Source organism: Leptinotarsa decemlineata, unplaced genomic scaffold (assembly GCF_025532065.1).
Source record: "Leptinotarsa decemlineata unplaced genomic scaffold, Ldec_3_MD MMD2_P_RNA_scaffold_14, whole genome shotgun sequence".
Taxonomy (NCBI): domain Eukaryota; kingdom Metazoa; phylum Arthropoda; class Insecta; order Coleoptera; family Chrysomelidae; genus Leptinotarsa; species Leptinotarsa decemlineata.
Window position 1 is genome coordinate 9,961,986 of NW_027412528.1, and position 12,333 is coordinate 9,974,318.

General features: G+C 35.2%; 1 long non-coding RNA gene across 2 annotated transcripts; it reads left to right on the forward strand.

Moving 5' to 3' along the window:
• The first annotated feature begins 296 nt into the window (after window positions 1-296).
• Window positions 297-2,344, forward strand: LOC141483596 (uncharacterized). Of its 2 annotated transcripts, XR_012466183.1 has the most exons (3): window positions 297-1,499; window positions 1,588-1,690; window positions 1,982-2,344. It is a non-coding gene; the product is annotated as an uncharacterized lncRNA (long non-coding RNA). The 2 variants fall into 2 exon arrangements; XR_012466181.1 differs by having other exon boundaries at window positions 297-1,690.
• Window positions 2,345-12,333: the final 9,989 nt, after the last annotated feature.

The window sequence follows — 12,333 nt, forward strand, 5'->3', positions numbered from 1 at the left end:
GGAACTGCATCCAAGGCAAAATGACGGCCTTAAAGTTATAACTGCCACAGAGAAGAACATTAAAGGCGGGATTGTTGATCTCGATCAACATCCAACGATAGAAGAGACTGGCGTTCGGGATCACTCGAAATGGATCGTCGGAGTTCGTAAAACTAAATCCAGCCAGTGTAAGGGGGATAGGAGGGGACATTGGGACGCTACAAATATAATTAGCTATGTAGAGCTTGGCTTTCGATATATTGATCAAATAACAAGTCGTTGAGATATTTATATCTCATACGAACTTCAGTTTGTTACGTTTCAATTTAGCACTAGATCAAACTGCTCTTATGTGACCTTTCAAAACACTACCTTACCTTTTAAGATCTTTATTCAAAGGATATTAACAATGCAATTAAGTTACAAGTAGATTTTATTCATTCAACATCATAGTAATGGGAATCTTCCGTTCCATAGAAAACCATACCTGAAATGTATAAGAATAAATGTATGCTCCCTGACTAACTGCTTTGACCAGTACTTACACATTCTCCTATTGCCAATCGACGTTGGAGATTCGAAATTCCTCGCTAGGTTGAAATAGTTGTTATTGTTTGTTTCTCAGTTTACTTCGCCTATCATTTTTCAGCCGTTGCCTGCCTTATTCTCTATACCTTTCCGAGAATATTTCTTGCATAGATTGTTATTCATCACTTCCAGAAGGATTACTACATATCAGAGCCATATCGCCTGAAAAACAATATTAGTTAGCTCTGGTTTCTGAATACTGTTTGATATTTTCGGTAAATAATCTGAATAATACGAATGCTCTAATATTTGTACTGAAAGGGAAGGATGTGGCGACTTACCTTGTATGTTTCTATTCCATCGCATGAATAAGGATTGGTAAATAGTTGAAAATAGGTTGGAACAATATATTTTGTAAATATTCGTAAACAAGGTTAAGAGACAGCTGTTGGTTGACATCTGCCGAACTTTCGTAGTGTCGTTCCGTCGATTTACACCGAACTAGTTCTACAGTTGTTCACGGGTGAGGGATTGATCGGTTACTCAAGTTGTCAAGGGTTGTTTAAGGGTTGCATTGCTTTGAGAAGGAGTTTTGATGGGTCATGGACTTGTTGATGATGTATCAAGTGGCTGTGGAGGAATTGATAGATGTATGATGTTGTGCACAGCGCCCCCTTGGTGCTTGTAGTGTAGATTGGATGCACTGTGGCAACAACTGGTTAGCTGTCAGATGTGGCAGTCGCTTAGTATTTGGAAGTTAGCCTTCGGTGAGCTTGGTTCGGAGTTCAAAGGGTACCATCAGACTGATTGTAGGATATATTTGGTTGTATTTGTGCCATCCTTCACGGGGATTATTTCTACAAGTCAGTTTTGTATAGTGGAAGACTGATTGGTCATTTTGGCGTGGATATTTGCAGTCTGAAACTTAAGCTCTTTTGAGGATTTGTGGTGGTTACCGAACTCGTGCCAGGTGGAAGGATTTCCGAAATTAGGTATGTCTGAATCACTGTCGCATCTTTCATGTGATCTTAGCTATGATATCACTTCTTCAATTCTACAACCTTCGTTTCTCGTCTCTAGATTCATAAGAAACAGAAGGCCCTCAGTCACTCATCAAGTCCCAGCAGGACTTCCGTGCAGAACACCGCACACGAAGAATCGTATAGAAAACCCCTTGGCCAGGGTAAGAATTTTACCATTAAATGTGTTTTAAATGATTTTAGTAATTTCTAATTCCATCGTTATATCTCAAACGAGTATTAGTATTGAAGAGAGGTTTCAACACTCATTCAATTGTCTTGATTTTTACGGGTCATATGGTTATACAGGGCACCCAAAAATATACTCTTGTTATCTTGCTACTTTGCTTAATGAAAATATACCAGGGGTATTGATTAGTCAAATAGTCCTATTGAATGGGGGTTGAATCTCACCTTGTTTTTATCTGATTCTGATTGAGAATTTTCTTCCGTAGGGTTTTTCTTCCTGCTTTTTCTTCCTGCTTTTCTTCCTGCTTTTTTTTGTCTTCGTCAAGGGTTCCTGTTTTCCTTTATTTTCTTTCTGGATCTTATTTGGTGATCCATTACTGGTCCAGCTTGTCGTGCCCCACAGGGTGATCTATCTTGGTGGTGCTACAGGGTGATCCATCTCCGGTGCTACAGGGTGATCCATCTCCGCCATACTACAGGGTAGCCTAACACCATATACCGGGTGGCCCAAAAGGAGCACGCAAGTTATAATTGATTTATTTGAAAATTTGTGCTATACTGAGATATTTAAATAATTGTTTGCCCTTCTGTTTATTGATACCTGTTTGATATAGTGTTTGTTTATCGTTTATTGATTAAGAGTTTGTTTATTGATACCTGATTGACATAGATATTTGTGAAACGGAAATTGAGGTATATTCTTCCTTTCACGATTGCTGATTGACACCGATGCGCCTACGCCTGAGCTCACGCGACGCAAACGAGTTTGTCTTACCATCCGATACTAGTATTTACGATTTCACCTACTCAATTTTCGTGGTAGTTTTACTCGACGTATTGTAGTTTTTTTTGAGCGTCGTTACTACCGTAATTTATGGCTGATTGAATTCGTGGTTAGATACACCGCGCTCTTGTATGGACATTTGAACATCGCGTAGTAGTGTGAATATTGCATTGTTGTCTTAGAAGCGTTGTTGGTTAATCCATGTAAGTTAGGATTACTGAATAAATCATATTGGGGATCTTTATCTTTTATTTCCAATATTAATTGGTAAGTTATTGATATTGTGAGTTACTTAGGGTATCTGGAGGATTAAATTTACCTGGCGCCCATTAAGATCTATTTGAAATTTGCTAAGTTGTTTAACTCACTCCCGTCTCCACTGTTTAGCTTAGCCGCGGATACCCATCTGTCTTATTTGTTACCGACAGATGATTTAGTCTCCTCTTGTGGTTTGTGAGGTGACAAGTTATGAACATGATCTTGCGTGTGTCATGACCTTGTGTTATCAAATGTCATATACCCTCTGACATGGAGTTTTGACTCTGACGATTGACTTTGTGTTCGACACATAACTTTTGAATGTAATGAATGTTAATCTCATTCTTTTCTTTGAAAAATATCCATTGATTGGACTTCATTTGAGTCGTCAATCTCAATATAGGATTTGGAATTTTTTGAACTGTGCCATTGACGGCATTTAATAATCAATGCTTCAATTATTTTATTTTTCAGAGATTGAAAATAAATACCTAATTGTTACTTTCATTTTTTAGTTATGACTAAAAAATAACATACATAACTCTATTTTGTTTTTTGAAATAAAAAATGATTACTTGTTACTTTTCTCATTTATTTTTCAAATACAAATATATATTTTTACATATAGGGGAGAGGGGGGGACATTGGGACGCTACAAATATAATTAGCTATGTAGAGCTTGGCTTTCGATATATTGATCAAATAATTTTATGTTGTTTACATTTATAAGTGTACTATCTATCACCATAGGCTTAGAGCTTATCCACTAATAGATAAATCAGATTTTGAGATTTTACCAAGTATTCAAAATGTCCCGATGTGCCCCTTGGCTGGGGTAGATTTGGACAGTGTAGGGGCAGATGTGGACAAAAACAAATTTCTTTATTAAAAAAGTTTTGAGTCATACTCACTTGGTGAATAAAGGTGGTACGATCTAACATAAATCGTATAAACAGTAAAATAAGAATAAAAAAATACATTAAACAACATTTTCATTTGATTTAGTTGACATTATAGGCGCGGAAGTCAACTTGAAACCGTTTTATTGAACTAGACCTTGCAGTTGTTTCAGACGTTCTTGGCTTAGGTAGTTTTAGTTCCACTTGTTCCAATTCTATTAGGTCCTTATCAGGTACTTGGGGTAAGGTAAATCCAGTTCCTGTCTTCCTGAGAAAATTCATGAAATATTTTCCGTCGACAATTTCTTTCACTTCTCCTACATAATATTTTTGGGTTTTCTTCGTGCAATACTTAACCAGCAAAAAGTCACCGACTTTGATATTTGGCATCCCAGATTCAGGATCTATGATAGCTTCTACATCTTGCATGAATTCTTCGTCAGAATTTTCACGGTCCATTTCACTCAAACAGTCAGATTCATCATCAGCATAGCTCACTTTCTCTCCGGAATCATCTGAATCATTCGCTTGTTGCTCAACATTATCAAATAGGTTATGTTTAACTTGCTTCTTCTTTTGCTTAGCTATTTTTTTTTTCTTCCAGTCTATCTTTTTCTGGCGTCTCTGTTAGAATTCGTGATTTTCCGGGCTGTCTTTCTTTTGAATTTGATATCTTTCTCTCTGCTTTGGGATAGGGCCGTATTATGTCTGGAGATATGACATCCGACTGTAATGAAGTTGATGAAGTGCTACTGACCAACACAGATGTTGATGGTGCGTCTGTTGCTACTGGATCCCGTGTATCTGTTACAGATGCAGCAACGAAATCATCTTCCTTAAAAATACCTCTATCAAATGGCACAATCCCGGTTTTTCTAAACCCGGAACATATGTTGGCCAGAGTGAAAGCTTTCTGATACGGCTTTTTCTGTCAATTCTGCGATTTCATATATAGATACCCTTTTGCCAGGATGGTTTACTAACCAATCATTGAAAGCTTGCTTCAAATATGTTTTAAATGGGCCATATAACGCAACGTCAAGAGGCTGAAGGCAATGTGGGGGAAACGTAACGAAAATGATTCCGTTCTCCCTACAATATAAAATAGTTTCAAGACTGGTGTGAGACTCATGGTTGTCCAAAACAATCAATATTGGTTCATTTTTCGTACATTTTGTATGCTTTTGTATGTGATTAATCAGATCCAAGAATAATATAGACGTCATCCATCCTGACCCTGACTTGTTAGCTATTCCAAGACTTCCTGTAGGCGCTGCTTTCATAAAAACATCCTTGAATTTGGCTCTTGGGAACACATAAACAGGAGGAATTGTATTTCCAACTCCACTTATTATAGCGCAAAATGTAACAAGCTCTCCCCATTCGGCGGATACTGCCTGACCAACTTGTTTTGTGCCAGTTTTGGTAATAACTTTTGGTGCATCTAAAACAGTGGCAACACCTGTTTCATCCAAATTGTAGATTCGTTCTGGTGTAATCTTATACTTTTCTAAAGCTCTCTGTAAATTATCGAAAAATTCCTTCACATTTGTTTCATTAAATGCCGAGACTCTTGCCATACTGGTATTTTCTGCCTTCCTCAATTGCCGGGTTTACACGCACGCTCTTTACCGCGTGATTAGGAGTGCGCGGGATTGAACGCGGAAAAGCGGGCGCGCAATCGCGAGGGATTGTTTTGTCACGTTTTTTTATGCACTTATTCTTTCGCGCGCGATTATTCGTGCGTTTTTAAGGGAAGAGGAAAGATTGTGCGTGTAAACGATAATCGCGCGCGATTGAACGAAGGAAAGCGTGGCGCGTTGGAGTGTGTGAAAATTACGGAGGATTGTAGTCGCGCCGTAGTGAAGTCGTACCTCGCTTGCGAAATGGACGATCGTAGAAGAAAATTTAATCAAGCTATTATGTTCGCCGGTCTTTGTATGATAAATAATACAAGAAAAAGAAGATCGGTATGGGTAAAAAAATACAGAGAACGATTAAGTCATTTGCCGCTGATGAGAGAGTTACGAGACAATTATCCTGATGATTTTAAAAATTATTTACGAATGGACAACGAAGTGTTTAATATATTATTAAATAAAATAAAAGACAAGATAACCAAACAAGATACAATTATGAGACAAAGTATAACTGCAGAGGCAAGATTGGCAGCCACTCTGCGATATCTGGCTACAGGACGCTCATTAAAAGATTTACAATACAGTACTGGTATATCAGCACCATCGCTTTCTAAAATAATACCCGAGACGTGTCGAGCTATTTATACAAGCCTTCAACCTGAATATTTCAAGGTATGTAAGTTCATCTTTTATTCCAAGTGAAAGGGTTGCTTGCTGGGAGGAAAAAAATATCACACGAACTTTATGTCAGTTTAATTAAAAAATTAGAGTTTTCATTCTAAATTAAGGTTAAATCCGATTGCTTCTCATAATAAGAACGGAGAGAGCTAGTGTTATCTGAATTTTGATACTGTGTTTCTAACAAACTTTGACTAATGTCTTCCAATTGTTGTTCTGAATTTAGATCCTGTGTTTCTAAGTTTGATCGCTGTGTTTCTAAGTTTAATCGCTCTGTTCCTGAGAAACTTTGATATGTATTTGGCATATTGGTATTATAATAATTTGACATATATGAATGAACAAAAGATGGAGTCGCATGCCTATCACATCCGTAGCACATTATTTATCAGCGATTCTGTGTAAATTGCTTGAATCCGATCCATTTTGGCCAACTTTTTGGCCACATTAATTCCGGCGGCGTCGAATTCTGTCAGTTCTTTAGAATTAGCCTTCATTGTGTCAGCACAAACTTTGACGAATTCCGCATGAGAACTAGCTAACGGTGCCGCTTTTCTTTTCCGTGGTGTAGGACCAGTCTGAAAAGAAAGAAAATTAATGAGTAATTAATGTATTAAATTTTCAGATGCCATCTACAAAAAAAGACTGGAAAAAAGTGGCCGAAGGATTTCAAACAAAATGGCAATTTATCAACTGTGGAGGAGCGTTCGACGGCAAGCACATTCGCATCGTACCACCACCTGATTCCGGGGCTACCTTCTATAACTATAAACATTTTTATACTATTATTTTAATGGCTTTAGTTGGCCCTAACTACGAATTCCTTTATGTCGACGTCGGAAATAATGGAAGGATATCAGACGGAGGTGTATTTGAATATACTGGATTTAGTCGTAAGCTAAAAATGAAACAAGTGAATTTGCCTGAGAATGATGAAACCGTTAATAATTATAATTTTGTGTTCTTGGGTGATGAGGCCTTTGCGCTGGCAGAAAATTTTCTAAAACCATACGCACAAAGAGAATTAGATTATGAAAAGAGAATATATAACTATAGATTATCAAGGGCTAGAAATGTTGTCGAAAATGCATTCGGAATAATTTCTGTAAGGTTTAGAATATTGCAGACTACTATAAACAGTAAACACGAAAACATTTGTTACATGGTACTGGCAATCTGTGCATTGCACAATTTCTTATGTGCTCAAAATATATCGTACTTTAGTAGTAACATAGATAAAGAAGATGTGAGTACAGGAAATGTTCAATTTGGTGATTGGCGAGAAAATCCTCTACAATTAACTAATCTACAAAGGCGTCATCACGTTCATATAACATCTGAAGCTAAACAAAAAAGAGAAAATTACAAAAACTATTTTAACGCAGAAGGAAAAGTGGAGTGGCAAGATCGTATGATTGCGAATGGACGAGCATAGTTATAATCTTTTCAACAATTATTTCTATAATTATGTAAACATGTGCACTTTAATTAAATTGACTTTAATAAAAAAACTTACTTCTTTCTTTTGTATCTCAACCCGGGCTTCTTCAACAACTGTCGGTGTATTTTGCTCAACTTGCTTTTCTTGCTCTTCTACAACTGTGGACGTATTTTGCTGATATCAGTTGTGGAAGTGCTTGGACCCTCTTCTTCGATTGAGTCTTCAGTTCATTCGTCTTCATTATGATAACTTTCTGTAGGTGTTTCTTGATCTTTAGTAAATAGTAATAGGTCGTAATACCACAAGTTGGGCTTGTATATATCATCAGTGCCACTTCCACTGCGATGACTATTCATCACCTTTTTCAACTCTTTTCTAAATGAACCTTTAAGACTTTGAATTTTTTTAACAACAGTAGTATAGCTAACGTGGTTCTAGATACAATGGTAACCATGCCATCGAGCTGTCCATCGAGAGCGTAAGGGGTGCGGTTGTTTGGGGTGAAGAAGCGTGTCAAAAAGACTTTGTTGGCGAAGAACAATGGTTTGACAAAGAGTTCTTGAGCAACCCTTGTGTAGATCGTCAATGACCAGAGGGTTGTGATGGTCAATGACCAGAGGGTGTTGTAAGAAGAGGCCTCGGTTAGCCGTGTCGTAGAGCCGTTTTGGCTCAGTGAATGCTCTTCGGCCAACCCTTTTCGGCCAACCGTTTTCGGGCAACCCCTGTTCGGACTCCCTCAACAGGCGACACCTTTTCGTGAAACCAGGCGTACGCCAATGTGTTCGATGAGTTTGTCGGCGCGCCAGTTGACCTTGAGACAACTTTGTTGCAGTTAATTAGGATATTTTCGTTGCATTTCATTGGAATACTTGTTGTTTGCCTGATAAATAAAGCAGATTAGCTGACCTTAAGGTCATATGTACAAGTAAACATGAATACTTTGTTGCACTTAATTAGGATATTTTCGTTGCATTTTGTTGAAATATTTGTTATTTTACTGATAGAAAAGCAGATTAACTGACATTAAGGTCACATGTATAATTAAACGTGAATACTTTGTTGCATTTCGTTGGAATATTTGGTGTTTCACTGATAATAAACCAGATTAGTTGACCTTAAGGGTCATATGTATGATTGAACATGAATATTGTGAAAAAGGAAATACGTAATTTATTAACGTTTATTAATTAGTAGGTATTCACAATGTATGAGTTATTTTCAAAAATTCATCTTTTTTAGATGACAATAAGTATACATAACAAATTTCTGGTAAAGCTAAATATTTTTTGAGATTAATATTTGCATATTCATAAAAATCTTCTACAGTTGTCCACCAGAAACCTCTGTAAGTTATGAATGGTTTATGGAATTGTTCAATGCTGTGATGTCCGCACATTAATCGGCTTTTGAATGGAACAATGGGATGAAAGTTTTCGTGTGATCCAATAACGTATCCGCACCTATACTTTTTTCCTTTGTCCTTACATGTTACCGTAGAATCTGAAAAAATGAAAGAATAATTACAAAAATGTTTGAGGAATATTGTTGGTTTATCTTACATAACGGTATTGATTTTCCAGAGTAGAAAGCTGGATATTCATTCAAAATAATCATATCTGGATGTACCTCCATTAATAAAAAGTTACCATTTTCCAACTTGTATGGTGTATTGATATAAATAACTTTTGAAGTTAGGATATTGCAAATTTGTGAAAGTAGAAGAATAATGTACAATAAATACATATTTTTATGGTTGTGTGTGTGTTTCTTTGAAAGCAACTCGATTACTACTACACGTAACAGTTGTATTAGGGATGTGAAGTTAGGATATTGCAAATTTGTGAAAGTAGAAGAATAATGTACAATAAATACATATTTTTATGGTTGTGTGTGTGTTTCTTTGAAAGCAACTCGATTACTACTACACGTAACAGTTGTATTAGGGATGTTTTATACCATATACGTCACGTGAAATCTGTTCAACTATACATTCTAAACATGATATATATGGATAATTTGTTTCTCTTCCACATTTAGTACACTTATATTTCACTGGTACAGGCATAATGATGTGAATGATGCTATTGGTTACTTACGAATGACTCCACGATTGTCTGCATAACGTTTATCAATTCTCAGATGCTTCGGTGATTATAATTCAAAAACGGTTTTCTTTTTGCAATTTTTACAATACTGTCTTGTACTTCTTTTTGATACTTCCTTATTGTCTTTTGGAGTATTACACAGTTTGCAAAATAATACGTTTTTTATGGATTCTTTCGTTTTAAGGTTTATATTTTTTTCTTTTTTCTCTTTACAGAGTTGTAGTAAAGTTTTTTCCATATCTTCACATGCTTTCAATAAAGTGTCCTCGAATAAATCGCTAAAATCCATTTTTTGATTTTCACTGAAACAGAAAGTGTGTTGGAGGTCGAAAAATTAAATTCCTCATGTGGTTGTTGAATGAATAATGAACAGTTGAAGCGGTTATGATGGTTATGCTGTCAGTTGTTATCTCCTCAACTGACTTCTTGAATCCCTCTCGTTCCTTATTCTTTGTCTATAGGACCCAGAATCCCGACGTTGATGACAGGGTGGACAAAAGTTATATTCTGTTGAAAAACTTTCATAAACTCTCAAACATCTCCTGCCATTACACCGATACTTTGAAGGACCATTGACTTGAGGGAGTTCGTTTTCATTAGTGCTACTAATAATATTTTCCTGGATTGCTTTGTTCATATTGCTCTGTAAAATCACAAATCAGTCGGAAAAAGAATTCAAGATAGAAACGTTTTTTCCATTGTGTTAAAATATAAGTTGTAAGTTAATTAATTGTAAAAATGAATATTACAAGTGTGGATTAAATTTTGAAACCCCAAGGCAATGTATCACTTGATAAATAATTTACAATTCGTTTGTCATCGAAAGGAGTAAATGCAACTTTTCTTTTATTTATTGTATATACCTCATGTTTTTTACTACGAATCAGATTTTCCGTTACTTCAAAATGTTCATTTCCGAATAGACAATCGTAGTAATTTTGAAAATTTATTGTTTTGAGAGAGGCTCTGGTGACACCTTTATCTTTTTTAATTATCAAATTTTCCCCGTCATTCTCTCCATGTTCTACTTTTATCGCATACATTTTCGACTTTAAGCCAATGAACTCTTTCATAATTCTTCCATTGTTTTCGTCTTTCATCAAACCTAAAACTTTTTTATTTACCAATGGAATTCCGAATTGGTTATCTACAGCATAGTCTGATGTATCAAATTTATATATGTCCTCTTTGATATGTGCATAAATGTCATCGGTGAAAAAGTGGTATATCAATGAATCAGTATCTGTATACAACAATTTCGCATTTTCATTGAATTTAGGTTTGATATAATTATAATGAAAGTCATATAAAATAGTTTTTGAAATTTCCAAAACACTGAAACCCACATAAAGGGGTTTATTCAGTTTTATATTGACTCTTTTCATCTCAATGATTACCATATCATCATCAAAAATGGTCAAACTATGAAAATTCGGTTTAGATATGTAACTTTTTGCTCCGTATCTACCCTCCCACTTAGTACATAATTTAATATCTTTATATTTATGACAGTTTTCTATTGTTTTCCCAAAGACACTATTGTTCTTAGCTTATAAAAATTTTTCTCAAATTCATTTTCACTGTTTTGTCTTAACATCGTATTCAAATCAATATAAGTTTTTAACCATGGTATTTGTTTAAATTTCAAAATTTTATGAACTCTGCTGATTTTGAGACCTAAACTGACTGCCTGTTTCAAATTTCTATAATGGATAACATATTTTTTTTATCGAAAAGTGTTGTTAACAATTTTGGATTTTTTGATGATGATATGGGTGGAATCATTTTTTGAGGACATAATGGAAGATCTTTATGAACATTTTGAAGTTCTACAGGATAATCTAAGTCAACTTCTAATATGTAACCATATTCAGAATCATTAGGTGTATTAAATATATCTTCAGAATAGAAATCAGTATTATTTTTCCATTCAAAATCACCTACAGGTAAATATTCTGATAATGCTGTACCATACAAGTTATTAACATCGTAGTACATGAGATATGATGAGGGTTGATCAGGGTTATACTCGTTTTTCATGTAAATATTATTAGCTTTACCATATCTATTGCTACTTTGAGATATTCCTCCTCTTATACCCCTTTCAATAAACATTAGCTTATCTACATCATCTAATAATTCCAAAGTAACCTTTGAAATTTTTAAACAACTTGCATAAGCTAGAACTGGTGCACTGTAATATTTCAAACATTCCAAATCGTATGTTTTCATACATACTTTTCGAAAGTATTCGAAAACGTTAGCCAAAAGTAATACATCTATTTTCAAATATAACTCCATATATTGTTGTAAATTTTGAATTTCAAAAGTATCCCATACTTTAACAGCGTGTGAATACTCATCTTCTGTTACACCACACTTTCTCAATTTATTGAAAAAGCATTCGATCGGTGGTAATTTGTCAATGTTCATTTTATCCCAACTATCAAAATAATCATATGGAAATATACCTTTCTTAGATAAAAGTTTAAATTCCTCTTGATTTTTACAGAAACTTTTTGTGATTAACTTTTCTGAATGATTTAAATATGAACTCAATTTATCTAGACTACTTGCCATGAAACGAAAAGAGTCTAGGAATCGGTATGTTATACTTGTATTGTCAATTTGTTTACTAAATGATATATATTTTTCTTTATTTACTGGTAACAATCTGACAGCACCAGAAATCTCTTTCGCTAAAGCTCTAATAATGAAATGGCTATCGTAACCAGATAAATTATGAAAAACAACAGGTATCATATTATCATTCTGATAGGTAGTGTTGCAAGGCGTGGAATGGGCTGCACCAC